Source organism: Capsicum annuum, chromosome 6, assembly GCF_002878395.1.
Source record: "Capsicum annuum cultivar UCD-10X-F1 chromosome 6, UCD10Xv1.1, whole genome shotgun sequence".
Taxonomy (NCBI): domain Eukaryota; kingdom Viridiplantae; phylum Streptophyta; class Magnoliopsida; order Solanales; family Solanaceae; genus Capsicum; species Capsicum annuum.
The window spans coordinates 184,448,732-184,471,671 of NC_061116.1; positions in this window are offsets into that span (position 1 = coordinate 184,448,732).

The following is a 22,940-nucleotide window of genomic DNA, read 5'->3' on the forward strand; positions in this document are numbered from 1 at the left end:
ATAAGGTGAAAAGGCAAAACATTCAACATTAACTATTCTTCTAAACATAAAGAAAATAACTTTACATACTAAGAATAAATGTATCCAACAACAATGAGTTTAAAAAAAGCATAAATACATCTTTTAAGCAAAGATTGAAACTTTATCCAAAAGAATCAAAGAATGAAGTCAAAAAAGACACATACAACTATTGATAGCTCATTTTTATATCATGAACATGAAAATAATTAGAATATCGACACCACAACGTCCTAGGGCCTTCAAGGCCGTCTACAACATACAATCCCAACAAATAAATTATATCTATGAACTACGAAGAAGAAAAAAGATGTAGAGAAAAACGATAATAAAAACTAAAAGAAAAAAGAAGGTGTGTTTACCTTTTGGGGAGCAGAAAAATGAGAATACGAGCTTCGTTGGAATCAACCAGCACCGAAAAATGTCGCCAACAACTCAAAAATTTTGATTAGCCGGTCAACTTTATGAAACAAAATATTTTTACTAAATAAAACTAACTATTTTTGCTCAAAAGAATTTTTTCACCTTTCTAGCCTTTTTTTTTTCTTCCTTCTCCCCTCCTCTCTCTACCAAAGTAGTGGTAGTATTTATAGGAGAGAATGGGATATTTTTTCCCTTTTCCACCAATGTGGGAGAAAAGTATTTATAGGAAAGGATAGAGATTTATTTCTTGTCATACCAATGTGGGAGAAAAAACATTTAGGGGGGGTTTTGGAATGTAAAAATTAAAGATAAGGTGAGGTGGAAGATAATGTGGGGGAAAATAGTACAATGTAGTACAATCTTTGAATTTCAAAATTGAAAAAGGACAAAGTTGGGGGGAATAGTACAATTTGAATTTTTTTTTGTGTGGGAATTGGGTAAAAGTTGTGAGAGTTCTTGAGAATTTTGTGGTTATTTAAAATATAACCCCAATTGGAATTTAAAATTTAGCCATATTTATTTATTTTGACCAAATTAAAAATTAATTGACGAATTGCATTGCAATTATGACCCATTTTCAATTATGACCTTTTTTTTATCCCCGAGCTTCTTAATTTAATAAAATGAATGAATATTTATCCAAATAAATTATTTTTGAGAATAAATTATATTTAAATTAAAATTTTAATCATTTGAATTTATTTTCAAGATAAGCCTTAATTAAATTTGATATTTTATAAAATAAATATTTAACAAATTATATTATCTCGTATAACTAAACACGATAGTATATGATCACTACTTAAAATGACAAAATCACGTACAAAAAATATTTTAAGTTTTTTTTTATTTGGATGAAATAATTATTTTGGTTTATAAAAAACAGAAGAAACTCAGGATTAAACTTAGTCGTGGAGGGCAAAAATTAGGTGTCAACAGCTGCCCCCTCCCTTTGGGTAGGGTGGATGTAAGTAACCCTGGGCAAAGGGAGGTTGACGTTCCTAATTTTTATCCAACCATAGATTCAAATCTGAAAGAGGTTGGTATTCGCACAAGTTTCATAGAGTCATGGCCGGACCTCGGCATTAGGTTTCCTATTACATGATAATTCAGGCCACTTGTAGTTCATAGAGTATGATTTAAAGCACGATTTTCAAACAATTCACATGTTATCTCAGTTTTAGAGTGTTTGATAAAACCAAGAAACTGGGAATAAAGGGATTAGGGGAAGGTTGGAATGCAGTCGAGTTTTCTACATAGATTCCAGCCTACATATCCCTAAGATTTTAGGGAATCAGACTGCTTGTAGTTTGACTCAATTGGTAGAAAAGATAGTCTTTTATTTCAGACTATCTTTGGCTCAGAATGAGTGACAAGTTGATCGAGTTATAGAAAAGAGGCTTGTAACCTCTTGACCATGAATGTGGGATCCTTCACATCCATAGTTAAGAACTTACCTGGACATAATTTCCAAAACTCTAAGTGTGTTGCAACCTGAATTTGAAAAAAAAAAAAGGTTACCCTCGGCATGAGTTTAAAAATATCCCAAAGGTAAAGCTAAAACCAGAATATCCTGAAATACCCACATGTCTTCTAACAGGGGTGTGATTGAATGGTGGTGGTGATCATCATTTAGCTCGCGTCCAAAGAGTTTGATGTCCCTTTTTAGACTATGTCTCATTTTGCTGCTAAGAAAGAGTTCCACATTGTCCTGCATCCTACCTGAAGTCGTCCATACCTGTGTTTTTTATTTGAGATTTTCATCCTCTCAGATGCTCTCAACAATGATTCAGGCAAAAAGTGTTAATGTTAAACATAATTCACGAAAGAGGTAAGTAATCTTTTACCATATCTCCACGTGAGTTGTGGCGTGAAAAGTGAAGTCATCCTTTATTGTACCTGTTTGATGGGAAATAACTCGCAATAACAGACACAACAACCTTCTTGGTTGTCGTATAATTAGCTCATCTATCAAGGGAATATGTTTTCAAAGTGGGGTGTCCCTTTTGGTTACCTATATCACTTGTTGTATGTGGTATGATAACCTCTCCGGTTGTAGCCGATGATTGATTTATAAATTTTCCCTAAATTGTTAATCTTCAAATGATCTTACGCATTATTTGATGTTGGATATAAGGAGACTTACAGAGATCCTTTGAATTTTTAGCTTTTAGGTAATCCTGCACATCATCCAACTTTGGATAAGAGATGACTTACAAATATCCCTCCAATCGCTAGCTTTTAGATATTCCTGCACATCATCCGACCTTGGATACAATATGACTTATAAATAATCCCTCAAATTGATCGTCTTTGGGTAATCCTGCACATAATCGATCTTGGATATGACGCGGCTTATAGAGAACCCTTGGACGCATCAATTTGACAATCTTGCATATCCTTCGGTAAGGATTTAGTTGCAACTTATGAATAACCTTTGAATTATCAACTTTTGGGTGATCTTGCACACTATTCGATTAGGATGTTATTGTGGCTTACGGCTGACCTACAGGCTATCAACTCATAGGTGATCTTGCACACTATCCTATTTCAAATAATATGACTTATAGTTGACCTTTAAATTGTCAATTGCTAGGAAATCTTATATATCATTCATCCTTAGATAGTGACCTGAAGGCGTCCCTCCAAATTGTGTGCTCTTAATGTATTCAGATGCTGATTCATGAAAATATGATGATATCCTCGATGCTAGCATTGTGTCTTGCTTGTCAACAAATATATTGAATATTGATGATATCCTCAATGCCAGCGTTGTGTCTAGTATGTCGATAAATATATTAAATACTGATGATATCCTCGATGGCAGAGTTGTGTCTAGCGTGTCAATAGATATTGAATACTGATGATATCCTCGATGCCAGAGTTGTGTCTAGCATGTCGACAGATATAATGGATGCTGATAATACCCTCTATGCCAATGTTGTGTCTAGCGTGTCGACAGATATATTAGATGCTGATGATATCCTCGACTACAACGTTGTTTCAGCGTGTCGACAGATATATTGAATGGTGATAATATCCTCAATGCCAGCATTGTGTTTAGCGTGTCAATAGATATTGAATACTGATGATATCCTCGATGCCAGCGTTGTGTCTAGCATGTCGACAGATATATTGGATGCTGATGATACCCTCTACGCCAGCATTGTGTCTAATGTGTCGATAGATATATTATATGCTGATGATATCCTCGACGCCAGTGTTGTGTCTAGCGTGTCGATAGATATATTAAATGTTGATGACATCCTCGATGCCAGCACTGTGTCTAGCGTGTCAACATATATTGAATGCTGATGATATCCTTTATGCTAGTGTTGTGTCTAGCGTGTTGACAGATATATTAGATGCTGATGATACCCTCTATGCTAGCGTTATGTCTAGCGTGTCGACAGATATATATTGGATGCTGATGATATCCTCGATGCTAGCGTTGTGTCTAGCGCGTCAACAGATATGTAATGGCCATTGTGGCAGTGATAAAATAATTTTACCTGACTTCATTTGTCAGTGTCCTGCTTTATACATGTAACTGTACTCAAGGTAGACGATTAGTAGACACAAAGTCGCTTTTACTAGCGACTATTTTAGGAAACTTCTAAATACGATACGTGTAAAGAAGACAAAGTACTTTTGTTTGCCGCCTACGATCTCAAGAAATGAGATGGACAAATCAAAAGGTCCTCAAAAAATGGGCATTAAACCTATTTTAGGGCTGCCCTAAAATACCATTCTTGGGCATTAATGATCTATTGTGGCTCCCAATTTGCTCGGGGATTTTTGAAAGAGACTCTCATTTTCCATATTGATCCCCGCATCCACAGAAAAATGATTAGTTGAATGAAATTACTCCATGTTGACCGTCTTCGATCCTTGATTTTCTCCTTGCCATCTCTTGGGCATTCCATCATATTGAGATTTCCACCCTGACACTCTATCCCAAATATGTCTAGGCAAGTACTAAGTAAGTGAGTCGTAAGATTTTTGAAAATAGTCTTAAATTTTTGAAAATAATTTTGAAAACTTCTATAAATTTTTTAGAAAATTTTTGCCAGTCATGTCATGTACTAGCTCAATAAACGTCTTCCTCGCGGTTCTGACTCTATCCGATGGATGGTTTCCAAAACTCATGATTATTGTTGGAGAGTTTCTTCAAGTAGTTCTATCATAGACAAAAATTGAGTCTACCCAGACTTTGTTACAGTTGGTGGTTTCCAAAGCTTTAACCTCTGGTGCTGGGGAATTTGGAATATATTCCGGCATTTGGTGGAAATTTTGAGGTCTTTCTCAAAATTTCTGCCCCAGTTTAAAGTTGCTTGAGATAATAGCAATCTGAGCGGATCTGAAGTCTTTGCTGATCTTCATTCTCTTTGTTGGATGTCGATCTTCTCTTGTGAATTTTCGAGATTCCTTCTCAAAAATTCTGCCCCAGTTTTCCTTTCCTGGGGTTATATGACTGAGCCGTTGGGGCGCCTACATATCCCATTGAAACAGGAATCAGGTCAAACGTAGTTTGGGCTTACGCTAAGGATATAGATAGAAAAATCTAATGGGTTGACCGAAGCCGACATAGGCCGCCTACATATCCTTTTTGTTGGGAATTCAGGTCATCACGTAGTTCATACATAAAGAGATACGATAAATTATCCTAAGGGGTTGACCGAAGCCGACATAGGTCGCCTACGTATCCTTTTCTTGGGAATTTAGATCAAACATAGTTCGTACATAAAGAGCAACGATTCTAGGCAGTTACACACTAGCAAACAACATTATTACAAAGGTGATTACAAACAAACTAAGAAAACACAAAAACTAGAACGTCATTCAAACATAATATCTCTTTAACGCATCAGAATTAATTGGTTTGGTCCACTCTATGCCATCCATCTCAAACAAAATCAGAGATTCTCCAGATAACACCTTGCGAACTATGTATGTCCATTGCCAGTTTGGAGCAAACTTGCCCTTGTACTCCTCTTGGTAAGGGAATATTCATTTGAGAACCAGTTTCCCCACTTCAAATGCTTGAGTTCTTACCTTCTTGTTAAAGGCACGAACCATACTGCGTTGATACAGCTGACCATGGCATACAGTGGCCATTCGCTTTTCATCAATTAACATGAATTGTTCATAGCGAGCACAGACCCATTCTTCCTTACTCAGTCCAAATTCTTGAATAATCCTTAGGGAAGGTATTTCCATCTCAGCGGGTATCACAGCTTTATTTTTGTAAACTAGTAAATAGGAAGTTGCTCCTATGGAGGTTTGAACTATTGTTCGATACCCTAGCAAGGTGTAAGGTAACATCTCGTGCCATGATCTATCATTTTCGACCATCTTTCTCAAGATCTTCTTGATATTCTTGTTAGCAGCTTCTACAGCTCCATTCATTTGGGGATGGTACGCTGTCGAGTTATGATGCACAATCTTGTAATGATCACAAATTTCTTTCATCAAGTGGCTGTTCAGGTTTGCCTCGTTATCAGTAATAATCGATTCTGGCACTCCGAATCGGCAAATCAAGTTATTCCTGACGAAATTTGCAACCACTTTCTTAGTGATGGCTCTATACGAAGCAGCTTCGACCTACTTAGTGAAATAATCAATGGAAACCAAAATAAATCTATGCCCATTTGATGCTAGTGGCTCTATTGGTCCGACGACATCCATGCCCCAAGCTACAAAAGGACAAGGAAAATTTATTACGTGAAGCTCATGTGGAGGCATTCAAATCAGATCTCCGTGTATTTGACATTTTGGAAATCTCTGCACAAACTTACTACAATCATTTTCCATAGTCATCCAGAAGTAATCGGTTCTCAGGATCTTTCTGGCAAGGACAAACCTATTCATGTGGGGCCCACAAACTCCAGCGTGTACCTCATTTATCAACTTATTCACTTTCGCCGCATCGACGTATCTTAGGAATACCAAATCAGGAGTCCTCCTAAAAAGAATTTCTCCACTTGGAACGTAATTCTTTGCCAAACGCCGGATTGTCGTCTTTTGGTTGTTACTAGCTTCTTTAGGATATATTTCAGATTCCAAATACCTCTTAATGTCATAGTAGCAAGGCCCTCCATCAGGCTCCTCTTCCACGTGTATGCAGTGCGCGGGTTGCTCCTTTAGGCTTATTTCCAAAGGATCGATGTAACTCTAATCCAGGTGTTGAATCATGGAAGATATCATGGACAAAGCGTCAGAAAACTCGTTTTGTGTCCGTGGGATATGTCTGAAATCAACATCCTTAAATCTTCCACATAATTCTTGCACCAGCTCCACATAAGGAGTAATCTTGGAGTTTTTCACCTCCCATTCTCCTCGTACCTGGTGAATCAGCAAATCTGAATCTCCGATGGCTAGCAATTCACGAAAACCCATATCAAGTGCCAATTTGAACCACAGGATGCAAGCTTCATTTTCAGCTATGTTATTGGTGCATGGAAAACGTAACTTAGCAGTTATCGGATAATGCTGGCCCATTTTTGACACCAAAACTACTCCAATTCCTGAACCTTTGAAGTTGACCTCCCCATCAAAAAATAGCCTCCATCCGGGGTAGATTTTCATGATATCTTCTCCTACGAACAAAACTTCATCTAGAAAGTATGTCCGACGTGGTTCGTATTCCTCATCAACTGGGTTTTCAGCCAAATGATCTGCTAAGGCTTGCCCCTTGATTGCTTTTTGGGTTACATACACAATGTCAAACTCACTTAGTAACATTTGCCACTTGGCTAGCTTTCCTGTAGGCATGGCCTTCTGGAATATATACTTTAATGGATCCATTCTCAAGATGGTAAGACGACAGATAATGCCTCAACTTTTGTGCCGTCCAAGTCAAAGCACAACATGTCCTTTCTATAAGAGTGTAACGGGTTTCACATGGAGTGAACTTTTTACTCAAGTAGTAAATGGCTTTTTCTTTCCTGCCAGTCTCATCATGTTGCTCGAGGATGCATTCAAAAGCATTTTCTAAGACTGACAGGTAAAGCAATAATGGAATTCCTTGTCTCGGTGGGACCAAAACCGGTGGTGCATACAAGTATTCCTTGATGCTATCAAAAGCTCTCTGACATTCTTCTGTCCACTCATTCAGTGCATTTTTCTTCAATATCTTGAGAATTGGCTAGCATATGACTGTTGATTGAGCGATGAATCTTCTAATGTAATTCAGACGACCCAGGAAACTCATAACTTCTTTCTTGGTCCTCGGTGGTGGAAAGTCTTGTATCGTCTTAATTTTGGATGGGTCTAGCTCGATCCCCCTTCTGCTGACTATGAACCCCAGCAACTTCCCTGATGGCGCACCAAAAGCATACTTAGCAGGATTTAACTTCAAACTGTACCTTCTTAATCTGTTAAAGAATTTCTCCAGATAAGTTAGATGATCCGGAATCTCGCGGGATTTGATAATTACATCATCCACGTACACTCAACCTCCTTATGGATCATATCATGGAAAATTGTCTGCATGGCCCTCATATATGTCGCACCTGTATTTTTGAGACCAAACGGCATTACCCTGTAATGATAAACACCCCAGGGTGTAATAAAGGCCATTTTTCCTACATCTTCCTCATCCATCAGTATCTGATGATAGCCAGCAAAACAATCAACGAATGACTGTATTTCATGTTTCGCACAGTTATCGATGAGAATGTGGATGTTGGGCAACAAAAAATTATCTTTAGGACTGGCTCTGTTCAAGTCTCTATAGTTAACACAAATTTGAATCTTGCCGTCCTTCTTTGGCACAAGGACGATGTTGGCCAACCATGTCGGATATTTTGTGACCTCGACAACCTTAGACTGGATTTGTTTTGTCAGTTCTTCCTTAATCTTTAGACTTAAATTTGGTTTGAATTTTCTCACTTTTTGCTTGACTGGATCAAACTCAGAATTTATCGGTAATTTATATGACACAATACTGGTGCTCAACCCTGGCATATCATCATAGAACCAAGAAATCACGTCGATATACTCCCGCAACAGGTGGATGAGCTCTTCTCTTTGTGGAGCCGCGAGGTGGACATTGATACTGGTCTCTTTATTTTATCGTGATCTCCCAAGTTAACTGTTTCAGTTTCTTCCAGATTGGGTTTTTCACGATTCTCAAATTCCTCCATATCTTCAACTAACTATTCCTCGTCATCGTCCTTCCAACCATTATTTTCCCCTTTATTTTATTCGTTCAGGATTTGACATTACACAATATTGACAGGTTTTAAGCTACTGTTACTGTAATGGACAAACAAACTAAGTTAGATAATAAGAAAATAACAAAACATATGACTAGGAGCGTTTTAGAACTAATATAGTTTTTCAAATAAATGAAGGCCTTTTCATTGAAATTTGAGAAATAATTACAAAACCATGGCTTGTGACTTGCACAAATACAAGCCACTGCCTTTTTTGAAAGCAGTAAGATATGAAAATAAAGTTTTGAGATATAAAAGGTGGATCGTGGGGCCTCCTTCAGATCATCACCAATTTTAAAACAATTAGTAATAGCCCTTTCATCTACCACGATGGGCGACGGGTTATGAGTGGAGTGGAGGTCCAATTTTGCAAAGCCTCCCCTAGCGCAATCTGCTTCACACCACTGGACTCTGGGAGATCTTCTGGTACAGCATTGCATCCTTCAAATAAATCTCCTATCCCATCTCCTAAACCATCATCATCTGACATCTCTCGTACGGGAAATGACTGGAACAGGAGTGGCAAGGGCCTAAACAAACTCTTTTCTGACTCATCCTCAACCCTATCTTTTCTGGTAAGCTGATACCCTAACCCGTGCTTAGAGCTTCTCTCTGTAATCACAATAGGCTCAATAATTCCTTGTAAATTGTTGCCCAAGCCTCGACCAGGTTCGAACCCATTTCTTAATATCACAGTTGCAATCATTTTGTAGATAGAAGGCATTGATATTTTGGGTGTCGAATCTCTTTCTGCAGCATTTACAATTTCCACTGTATAGAAACTATTGCCTTTTGGAACATCTTCAATCACCGGCACATAACCATTGGGATGGTCCACTCGACTTTCTTCTCCTTGGATGACTACTTCATGATCTTTCCAAATGAACTTCAATAATTGATGAAGGTGTGATGAAATTGCCTTTGCCCCATGTATCCACGATCTTCCCAAAAGTAGTTTGTAGCTAGGATGGATATCCATAACATGAAACTTAGTCTTAAACTCAGCAGGCCCCATTTGGATGTGCAAATCAATCTCTCTTATGGTATCTCTCTACCCTCCATCAAATGCTCTCATATTTACGTGGCTTTGATGAATTTTCCCTAGATCATAGCCCATTTAGACCAACGTGGAGAGGGGATAAATATTCACTCCAGATCCATCGTCTATTAATACTTGATTAATTGCATAATCTCAACAAATAACGGTGACATGTATGGCTTTGTTGTGCATTACTCCTTCAAACGACAACTCTTCGTCACTGAATGATATGCGATGGTTACCCACAACATTCCCTATCATCACATCTATGTTCTCAACACTCATTTCTGTGGGAACATACGCTTCCTCCAAGACCTTCGACAGAGTCTGTCGGTGGTGTTGCGAGCTCAATAATAGTGCCAAGACAGGGATTTGGGCTGGCGTTTTCACCAAGTTTTTGACAATTGAGTAATCCTTTGGTTTCATACGCTTCCAAAATTCCTCAGTATCTCCTTCAGTGATTGGACTTTTTTGTGAATCTTTCTTGTTAGTCAATTCCTCAGGGATGTAACATCGTCCTGATCGCGTCATCCCCTGGGCAGCGGCAGTTTGCACAATAAATTCATTCTTTGGAGGGGGAGCGTATACTTGAGTTGGTCCAGTCATCACTATAAATGGGGCTTTCTCACTGATACTTAAGGCAGCCACAACTTTCTCTATCTTTCCTACCTCTTTTGCCCTTTTGTACTTTTCGGAGTTCACCTGGGTAATGATCTTGCCAGATGCCCATTCGCCTTCTATTTCAATCATGTCAACTATACATCCCCCATGGTTGGGCAGTGGATTACTACTAACATTTGGAGTAGGTGCCTGGAGCATAATGACCTTTTGATCAATTAGATCTTGGATTCTATGTTTCAAGATAAGACAGTCCTCGGTACTATGCCCTGTTGCCCCTGAATGATAGGCACAATTTTGATCGGGGTGATAAAACCAGGAGCTAGGATTGACAGGCTTTGGCTGTACTGGTTGCAAATGACCAGCATTCTTCAATCTTTCAAACAATTGGGTATGCATTTTAGCTAGTGGGGTGAAGTTTCGGGGAGGTTTCTTTTTGTGGTTTGGACGCTGGGGGTTATACGATTCTAATTTATGGGGGGAGGTACTTGATGATAATTCGGAGATATTTGGACGTTTATTTGGTTATTTGGAAAAGTAGCTTGAGTATGAGGCTGATAATTTAGTTGTGGAACTTGGTACTAGGGTAAAATATTTGGATTTGGAGCTTGACATTGGGGTTGAGCATAGAATGTAGGCTGAAAACTTGGTGATAATGATGAGGAAAGAATATTTCTAGGCTTGAATTTCCTCTTTAACTTATCAACAGAATTAGTAGAGACCGCAGTCGCATCCTCTCTTTTCTTCTTTGGAATGCAGAAGATTCAGATGATGTTGGGGTTTTGGCAATTTTTCCTGTTCGAATGCCTTCCTCTAATGATTCCCCAACCTTTACTAAATCTATGAAAGTTTCTCGGACCGCGGATACTATCCTGGTATAAAATTCTCCTTCCTGTGCACGAGAGAAAACTGATACCATTTCTTCCTCAGACATAGGAGGTTGCATTTTAGCAGCCTCTTTTCCCCAACTAAAAGCATAGTCTCGAAAACTCTCATCATTCTTTTGTTTGATCCGATCTAGTGAATACCGGTTAGGGACTATTTCGATGTTGAATGCGAACCGGTCAAGGAAACCCTTGGCCAATGTTTTCCAACCAGTCAACTTTTTCAGCTCCTGAGACATGAACCACTCCAAGGCTTCACCATTCAAACTTCAACTGAATAGGCGTATCAATAGCACCTCGTTTTTCCTATCCCTACCAGTTTATCATAGTACCTTCTTTGATGGGCCATTGGATTTTCTGTACCATCAAACATCTCAAACTTAGGGACTTTGTACCCTTCTGGTAGATCTACTCCCGGGTGAACACATAAATCGTCATACCCTAAACCGTCGTGGTCCTTAGCTCCATGAGACTCTTTGATCCTCATAATCTCTTCATTCATAGCTAGGAACTTCAGTTCATGCTTGGTCCTCCACTCTTTCTCCTTCTCCTCATAATGGTCTATCTCGAGATGAGGAAAGAAATTATAGATATCAGGGGATATGATGGAGTGAGGAGGATTTGGAAGAGAGGCTTGATTTTACGGATAAGGGGAATTTGGTTGGTAAGTGGGGAGCACATTTTGGAAATTGGGAAGGTTCCGTGGACCTTGCGAGTAGTTTGGCAGAATATGAGAAGGATTTTGAGGAAATGAAAATGAATTTGGTGGATTCGAAGGTAGATTTGATATATTTTGTGAGTTTGGGAGTAAATCTTGTGGATTTAGGAATGCATTTTGTTGATTTGAAAATGTGTTTTGAGGATTTGGGAGTGTATTCGGAGATGGATTTTGTGGGGTTAGAGATGGATTTTATGGATAGTAGGCGTCAGGGTTATTTTCATGATTGGTATTTTGGACAAATTGAGGAGCAGAGACAGATGATACGTTATTCGGCTGATCCCCGAGAATAGGGGTACTGAGGGGAGGAGTTTGTAGTGGAGTCCTGTATCCTCCCGGAGAAGGAGCATTGATGATGATGGCCAAGTTAGCCAAATCCCGAGTGCGATTTATTTCTTCCTGAAACATTTCTAACTTTCTTGCAAGTTCCGCAAGCATCTCATTCTATTCCACTATCACATTATCCTGGATAGTCAGTGCATTTTCTTCATCATTTTCCATCATTTTTGAATGATGGTCAGAGGATGGGATTCTCTGCGCTTTCGATCGGGTGAAGTAGGGATGTTCTGCCAGTTTATCAACACGGAGTAATTTCTATTATCTGTAAAGTAAAACAACTCAAAGGCAGATGTGTTAGTTTCCGTATATGATAAATAATGGAAAATATTTGACATGAAATAACCACATAGAGTTGTTTGAGTCATAGCCAAGTTTGTCCATAGGACATAAAGGATAAACTTGCCTTTGATTCAAACATACGCACATAAGCACAAAAATGTTATAATAACGCGTATCCTAGCTGGGGGACCCTTTTGAGCCAAGGGTTCAGGCCTAACGATTTTTGAAGAAAATATATGATTCCTCGAAGTCAATCCATTAACCTCCAACTTATATAGAAACGAAAAGTGCATAAATGCTTACAAACGATAACAAAATAGGGATACAATCTTTAGGGAAAGGGAAATAACATAAAAGAAGACACGTTCCCACACACGGGATAGAAAATACTAATTCCCTAGTGCTTCTTCTATCAACCTTCCTCTTCTTAGCTTCGTCCACTTCTTTTAGTGGTGATATCCATTGACGTTCAAACTGTGCCTTATATGCAACCTCCCAAATCGATCAATTTCTTGCTTATCTTGCTTCAATTCTTCTTACAAAAGTAAACAAATCAAGCTTTTTCCTGACCCCCAAAGGATAATGGATTGAATTAGACAGACATACATTTTCTTAAACACATAAATATGGTTCGTCTATAATTGACTCGGGGTCAATAGATATAGGGCAGGTTTTCTAATAGGCCTAGTACCCCGCTCGGGTATTGGGTTATCCTAGGCTCATGCCTGAAATAGGGTTTTGGTTTTGCTCTATCCTAGGTATCTAAAGTGGGTTTGAACATTGGTTCTCAAGCGGACAACTTGATATTGAAAATATGAACAGTGTCAGATGACTCACATGCTGTTAAGCTGTTCGTATTTCCAACATATCTTGGAATTGAACAACAAAGGCCGGGACATCCACGAAACCCTAAAATAATTTATAAGATGCAGGAATATGACATGAGATACGATAATTAAACTTTACATAATCGGAACACATAAACATTTAATCAAAAGACGAAATCAATCATTTGGTTAGAACCTAGTTAAAGATCCCCAGCAGAGTCGCCATTTCTATTTTTGTGGAGAAATTTTGACTTTTTGAAGAGAGTCTCCACTTAATTTTTGAAAAGGAATTAAGAAACCTTTATTAAATATTTTAAATGATTTAAAACAGGGAAATCATTTTAAGTTAGAGATTCTAGATAAGCGGCTCCTATTAACATTTTAGGAAGGTGTTAGGCACCTAAAACATCCGCTAACTTGCGGTTATCCGGACTGTTTGAAAATCATCTTTTGATTAACTTCGAAAAAATTAATTTGTTGAAATAGTGATTTGATTTTTTCAAAAAAAAAAAAAAGACTTGTGTAAAATAGATTTAGGCGACTTAGTAGGGATTTTAACTAAGTCTAAACAAAACTAATAAACACATAAAAGGGGAAGGGAGGAGAAAGTAAAGGATTTAGGCCATTAGGCCTAAATCAACGAGACTTGTCCTAGTCTAGTTAGTCTTCCAACCCATTTCATCTATCCTAAACTATTTTTCAAGCCTTTGGCTTGAGTCTTGTTCCACCTGTATTAAATACAACTTTGGCTTCGAGGCCGAAATGAATGAATAAATAAATGACTAAATGAATAAATAAAAAGAAGGCAATAATAAAAATTGAGACTTTTCAAGTCTTTTAGTGACCTCATCAATGTGTTTTGACCCATTTTCCTTCTTTGTGTGTCTTCTAGCACCCGCACGCCATGTAATGGACCTTGGGTTTAAATTTCGAACTTGACTCGAAGGGGTGTGCCTCATTTACCCATTACGAAATGCAGGAGCAGATGAGTCTATTTGGACTCGAGATCTATTTTTTTGCATTCAAAGAAAAGATAAAGAAATTAATATATGTTCAAGGCATAAAAGTGACATATTTCAAAGTAAAAGAAACTATCAAGAATCAATTTTTGAATGACAAGAATAAGCACACTTGCACAAGAATGAGAGTCAATAAATAAAAAATGCAAAGCAAAAGTTTCACAATCATACTATGCATGAGTCAAAAATATCCAAATATTTTTAGTTAGCCGCAGAAATTTGAACTTTCTTATCATTTTGAAAAGACAACATGCGAACAAAGAAGAATAAACATCTTAGATGAAAAATAAAGCTAGCACTTCATATCTTATATGAGGGTTTTGAAATCCATTAAAATAATTAGTAAGAAAATGACAAATTCTTGACTTAACTAATTACTATTTTTATTAAGGCGCAATAAATAATAATAACTATTCTTCCAACATAAAATAAACAACTTTACATGCTAAAAAAAAACATATCTACCAACAATAAGTTTAAACAAGACATGTGTATTATTTTTCAAGTAAAGATCTAAACTTTATCCAAAATAATCAAAGAATAAAGTTAGAAAAGAGAAACAATCAATATTATCTATTCTTTTTAACATAAAAGAAATAACTTTACATGCTAAAAACAAATATATCTACCTACAATAAGTTTAAACAAGACATGGATATTGTTTTTTAGTAAAGATCTAAACTTTATTCAAATAATCAAAGAATAAGGTGAAAAGGCAAAACATTCAACATTAACTATTCTTCTAAACATAAAGAAAATAACTTTACATACTAAGAATAAATGTATCCAACAACAATGAGTTTAAAAAAAGCATAAATACATCTTTTAAGCAAAGATTAAAACTTTATCCAAAATAATCAAAGAATGAAGTCAAAAAAGACACATACAACTATTGATAGCTCATTTTTATATCATGAATATGAAAATAATTAGAATATCGACACCACAACGTCCTAAGGCCTTCAAGGCCATCTACAACATACAATCCCAATAAATAAAATTATATCTACGAACTACGAAGAAGAAAAAAGATGAAGAGAAAAATGATAATAAAAACTAAAAGAAAAAAGAAGGTGTATTTACCTTTTGGGGGGTAGCAACACGAGACTACGAGCTTCGTTGGAATCAACCACCACCGAAAAATGTCGCCGGCAACTTAAAAATTTTGATTAGCCAATCAACTTTATGAAACAAAAAATTTTTACTAAATAAAAATAGCTATTTTTGCTCAAAAGGATTTTTTTTCACCTTTCTAGCCTTTTTTTTTCTTCCTTCTCCCCTCCTCTCTCTACCAAAGTAGTGGTAGTATTTATAGGAGAGAATGGGGTATTTTTTTTCCTTTTTCACCAATGTGAGAGAAAAGTATTTATAGGAAAGGATAGAGATTTATTTCTTGTCATCTACCAATGTGGGAGAAAAAGCATTTAGGGGGTTTTTAGAATGTAAAAATTAAAGATAAGGTGAGGTGGAAGATAATGTGGGGGCAAATAGTACAATGTAGTACAATCTTTGAATTTCAAAATTGGAAAAGGACAAAGTTGGGGGGAATAGTACAATTTGAATTTATTTTTTGGTGGGAATTGGGTAAAAGTTATGAGAGTTCTTGAGAATTTTGGGGTTATTTAAAATATAACCCCAATTGGAATTTAAAATTTAGCCATATTTATTTATTTTGACCAAATTAAAAATTAATTGACGAATTGCATAGAAATTATGACCAATTTTCAATTATGGTCAAATCTAATAGATTGGCTAAATTAAATTAAAATTCGATACGAATTAATACCTTTTTTTATACCGAGCTTCTTGATTTAATAAAATGAATGCATATTTATCCAAAAAAATTATTTTTGAGAATTTAATCATTTGAATTTATTTTTAAGATAAGCCTTAATTTAATCCGATATTTTGTAAAATAAATATTTAAGTAACAAATTATATAATCTCGTATAACTGAACATGATAGTATATAATCGCTACTTAAAATGACAAAATCACGTACAAAAAATATTTTAATTTTTTTTTATTTGGATGAAATAATTATTTTGGTTTATTAAAAATTGAAGAAACTCAAGATAAAATTTAGTCGTGGAGGGCAAAAATTAGGTGTCAACAATAGGTAGAATGACCAAATTAGCTTATTTTCTTCCAGTTCATACCTCTTATTCATCTAAGGATTACTTCAAACTCTATATCAGAGAGTTGGTTAAATTGCATGGTGTTTCGTTATCTATTATCTTAGAAAGAGGTACCCATTTAACCTCTCATTTCTGGAAAGTGTTCCAAAAGAGTCTTGACACCCAAGTCCATCTCAGTACAACCTTCCATCCTCAGACAGATGGTCAAGGAAAAAGGATCATTCAGACCCTAGAAGATATGCTAAGGGCGTGTTCAATTGATTTCAACGGTAGTTGGGATGTCCACTTGCCTTTGATTGAGTTTGACGCAACAACAGCTATCATTCCAATATTAGGATGGATCCATTTGAAGCTCTCTATGGTAGGAGGTATAGATTTCTAATTGGATGGTTCAAAGTCAGTGAGGCTTCAGTTATAGGGCCTGACTTTGTATTCGATGCCTTAGAAAATGTCCAGTTTATCAGATAAAGACTCCAGGGAGACGACAGAAGTCTTATGCAGATGTTAGTAGAAAATATCTCGAGTTTGATATTGGTGACTATTTCTATCTGAAGATCTCTCCCATGAAGGGAGTGAAGCAATTCGGCAAGAAGGAAAAGCTCAATCCCCGATATATCGGTCCCTTTAGAATTCTTAGTCGTTTTACCAAGGTAGCTTATGAGCTCGAGTTGCCTTCAGATCTAGCCTCAGTACATCCAGTCTTCCATGTATCTTTACTAAAGAAGTGCACAGGTGACCCAATATTTGTAGTCCCTAGTAAGATCATAGATGTTCAGAATAGCCTCTCTTATGAAGAGATCCCAGTCAAAATCCTAGACTATCAGATTCGTAGACTGAGGAACAAAGTCCCTCTTGTCAAAGTTCTTTGGCAAAATCAATCTGTTGAGGGAGCTACTTGGGAAGCAAAAGAAGACATGCATACCAAGTATCCTCACCTCTTCTCCACTAACTCATATCAAGATCAAGGTAACAGTTCTCCTTAAGCTTTTCAGTTTCATGCTCAGATTTTAGTTACAAGCTTGGTATCCACTTTATGTTCAGAATTTAATTATAGACATGGTATTAAATACCATTGCATATTCTGTCATGCATTCATGTATCGGTTTAGTTATATAATTATACATCAGACATGCATTTTCATTATGAGAACATTAGTTCCTCAAAACACTCAATCATGCATTTATGAATCAATTACACATGTATCAAATATGTATTTTAAGTATGATATATTCAATTATCAGTCATGTCAGTCATGAGACTATGTTTCAGTTGCTTATGTCCATTATGTACATCGTTTATCTTTTCCCCCTCTCTCAGTCTCATTTGAGGATGAATGTTCTCAAAGGGGAGATATTATAATACCATGTGTTTCTACCTAGCTTGAAATCATCTCAAGAATGTTAGAAACATACTTTGAAATATGAATCCATTTTTGTCACGTGGGAAATTGAATTAGCATTCCAACGATAATAATGTCATCCAAATCTGATATCAAAAGAGAAAGTTATGGCCAAAATACAGAAGGCAATCAGAACCACCCAAGTGCAATGGTGGAGACCAACGGACCGTCAAACTAGCGACAGACCACTGCCTATGCCGTCACAGCGAGGCAGTGAGACCACCTTCTACCTAGAAGTAACAGCACAGGCCAACGGATCATTAGACTAGCAACGGACCATCGCTTAGGCCATCACAAGAGAGACAGTGAGGCCCCATTCTACCCAGGTGCGACGGTCAGGACCGATGGACCATCGCACCCACCGTTGCATGTCCCATTCAGTTATTTTAAAGTCATTTTTAAAAGGGTATTTAGGTCTTTTTCCACCCAATTTAATCCCTAGTTACACCCGACCATAAATTATTAGTTTATTATTCTTGTAAAATAACAAATTAGGGTTTCTCTAAGAAATCAATTCCCAAGAACAAGAAACCCTAGGTGCTTGATTTCAAGCCAAGAATTCAAGTTTTCTTCCCCAAATCTTCAAGAAAATCACAGCCCAGGTATGCATAGTGTTCATTCATGGACTTCTTTAATCCATGAAACCCAAGAATCTCTTTTTCAAAATTCAAGTATATGAATCTGTACGAATTCCATGTTGGGTTTTCTTTTGTTAATGTTGATAATGTCCAATTGAATTCTATTCCATGTTTAGTGGTAAATCTTAAGTGAAATTAATTATTATAGGTGTATCTTCATATAAACCTATGATTAAAACCCTTGGATGATGAAATTAGAGTTAAATCATGATAATTTATTGTTGTATAATGTTGTCTACATATACTATGTTTACCATGTCTTTGATTAAATGCCTATGTGAAGGGAAAGTTCCCAACTAGTATGATATTATGAAATCCCCATTTATGTACAAGTTTATGCATGACAAGTGTTTGATGAAATGTCTTAGTCAATGAATTGTGGATTATGATGTTGATCATGTATTCAAAAAAGTCATACTTTGTCAGTTTCCATCTATAGAGTCCTGGGGGTACTTGTGCCCGACAATTTAGTTGTATGCCTAGAGCCAATGTCACATTTTCAAGGTACTCTCAGTCAAGCCATATTTAGTAGAATTCAGTCAATCTCATGAGTCAGGAAAAGTCAATAATCTTAGTAATATTTTGTCAATCAATGGAACTCAATAAACTCAGTCCAGTCAGTTCAGTTAGTCATGTTCAATGTCCATTCAAATGGGAGTAGAAATTAGCATCGGGCGAACCCAAGGATGGGAACTCACTTTCTAGTTGAGGGTATGATTCATAGGAGCAATCCTTGTATTCCAGAACTATGTAGCCAGCGTAGGTTTAGACATCATACCTATTAGTTGAGGGTAGATAAGGTGGCTTAACCTGCTAGTTGAGGGTTCCCACTATTCTCATTAGAGTAACCTGCTAGTTGAGGGTCACTCACATATTGTCCTTACTCGTGGCGCGGTATCGACACCCTTCCAATTAGGGCACAAATTGGACCCCAACTCAGCTATTATAGCACATTTGGGGCATGTCGGTTAGATAACTACTTCCTATAGTTTTAGTATCAGTATCAGTCAAGAACTCAGATAGTTTTTCATATTTCAGGACTGTCAGATGTAGTAAACTCAACTTAGTACGAAACTCAGATAGTTCCATCAGAATTAGGACTGTCAGATATAGTCACTCATGTTATCAGTATTCAGATTCAGTAATCATGTTAACACACTATCAGTGTCAGTTATTATATCTCATGCATATATTCTCATGCTTATGATAGTTAGTCTGTTATTATTATGTTCATGTATATGAACCCCATGCAATTAGCCTACCTCACATGCATACCAGTACATTCAATCGTACTGACGCATTCGCACTATGTTATTTTGTACCATAGGTTCAGAGACACGAACTCTATAGTATCAGTAGCATTCCAGTCTTAGCAGTCTGAATTAGAAGTGTGTCCTCATCTTTTGAGGACATGATAATTAATTTATTATGTCATTAATTAATTTATTAGTTAGAGTTAGTTGGGAACATGTCCCATAAACTCCTTATTCAGACAGTCATGTTTTAGAAGCTTTTCAGACTACAGTATGTTCAGATGGTTTCTTTCAATTATTTTGGGTATTTCATACCCCACCCAGATGTTATATTTTTTATCAGATGTTATGTCATAGTTTTGAACCTTATGGCCTTTCGGTTCTTGTTTCTGTATTATACTATGTAGTATATTGTATACAAGTACAGATTTCAGTCATGGGTTAGCTTGTGGTCCTTCGGGGTAATGAGCATTATGTAACATTTCGAGTACCAGATTTGGGGCGTTATAGTAATACCCATCCCTTTTCCCAATAACATAAAATCAAGCCTTCTCTCAAGGATTCAAGCATTCAAGGTCAAAACTACAAGCTTTTTCTTCAAGGATTTGAACAATAAAGGTATGTGGGGTATTCATCAATGGGTTCCTTCCACCTATTGAGCCCAAAAATCCCCTTTTCGGTTTAAAGTATGAATTTCTCCTCAATTGATAAAAATATACATGTTCAAGATGTATTGAACCATGTGAACATGACATCCTCCCAACTTTAATTCATCCCCATGTTCAAATTCATGTACCTCATTCATTCATTGAAATGTATTATGTTTTGGGACCCTGAAATTATGACTTTCTACTAATGTTTTAAGTGATATTATCTTATTTTTATATCATTCAGTGCTGGTGGGTTATGAACACACGATACCTATGTGTTTACTCTTATTTCAGAGTTTCAAGTAACAAGTGAGATAGAATTATTATTTTATCACCATTTTTAGATCATTATTTTTATAATGAACTCACCATTATTATTTTATGTTAAATACATCAGTTTAATTATTCATGATTACTTCAGATTATACATGCACTGCTCTTTTCAAAACACATTATATGAGCAAATTAGTTATCAATGCATGGCATGTATCAGTTATGTTTCATGTCAGTTCATGACCAGAGTCGAGGCCCGAGCCACGACGGGCATCCCAAACTATGAAGGCCCAGGCTCCTTCGTTTATCTGGCGATCATGCACAATGTTCATACAATAATAAGAAAAGCAGAAACATCATAATACAGAATCATGGTCGACACTATAGTCCAATTAACCAATTCAAAATAAAATTCATAACCCTCTAACAATATCTAACATCAGTTTGCGAAATCTCTAAGACATCAAAACCAATATCTTGTCTAAACTGGGACAAGGCCCCCATCAGACCAAAGCAAAATAAAATAACAATGTTCTAAAAATAGGCCTTCCAAAATAAGGAAGGCTCACCTACTTTACACTTCTATTTGACAATCTACAGCTTAGTAGGACCGCTGGACTGAGCCTCAGACCCTGAAATATAGGGGGTTAATACAAATGTACCTATACTCAGAATAATCCAAAAACAGAATATGCATTATTATAGAACATAGGTGAGAGAATTTCATAAATCATATATCATCTTGAAACAGTTTAAAACACATGGGCATAATCTAAAACTTTCAAAACACATTCTGCAATTTATGACTCTACTCTTTATCTTACTTCAGAGTCAGATAGTACACCCTACAACTGTATTATTCCACGGGCTATATGGAATCTGCCCTTGACTTAGGGGATAAGTCCCCAACCCAAGTTTGCCCTAAGGGTTGGAGTCTCTGCTTCTTTATTATGCCATTGGGTCATCGCCAGTGTGCAATTTTCCTTTCATGTATCATAAACTCGTATCAACAAATCATCATTTCGGGTAATGAGTCATTTGACTCGTGCCTTCTTTGGGTAACCATCTAACTCTATTAAACCCAATTTTAGATTCTTTAATCCATATCTTCTTTGAAAAGTTATTTCTTTCTTAGTATGTTCTGGCACATCAAAATAGAGTATCGTCATACCCAGACTTGCAAGTCATGTCACAACATATCTACTGCCTTTATCTTCTTTCAAATGATGTTTATTGACCACCTAAAAGCTCTACCTTTTGAACAAAAGTTCATATTTCAAAATAGTTGAAAAACCAACCATTCTCAATATTTAATCTATGATGGTCACCCTTCTCAATCACTTAATCAATTCTAAATGGGAATCTTGATCATCATAAAAACAAGTAAATCACTCTTCCATTACTCATGAAAACTGTTCAACGTATACATAATAGGCTCAACATTTAAAAATATGTGTAACCCACCCTCAACATGAAAATCAATACAATTTCAAATAGAAAAAGGGAATTACATATCCTATGCTCTCATTTAGATTCACAATCTAATCATCATCATGGTCACACAAAAAGAATTCAAATTTAGGGCGTTGATTCCATAATTTTCACAACACTTCATCATGATGTAATAATTTTAACACAAGTTTATCAATGATCTTGAAACAATTTCATACATATATATATATATATATATATATATATCTTTTAAAATAAATTTGTAGACCAAAAATCAATACCCATGGGGTTTAGGATAGTCCTACGTACCTTAAATCACTAGTATGGGGAATGGAACCGTACTCCTGGCTTGTTTCATGAAATATTCTTGAACTTAAGGATGAACTCTTGGTCCTTGAGATGGGAATCAGGGTTTGTTTCTTGATAAATTTGAGTGATTTTAGGTGTAATATTCCATAAGGATGTTTTAATTTCGTGTTATGGCTGAGGTATGACGAGGGAAAAGACTAAAATCCTTTCCAAACCCAAAATTTAAAACTGCGAACTGGGCACCTAACGCGCCACGCCGGTCCCTTTGATGCGATTAGCAATATGATGCATTGTTCTTGCCAATGTGATTACTGACGTGACATGATGAGATCGCATTGGGATTCTATTTTTCTCATCTAAATATGCCTCAAACATCATCCAAAAAATCTAAAACTTCCCCGAGACACCTCCTTTACAGCCCTGAACATGAATCAACTTAAAAATC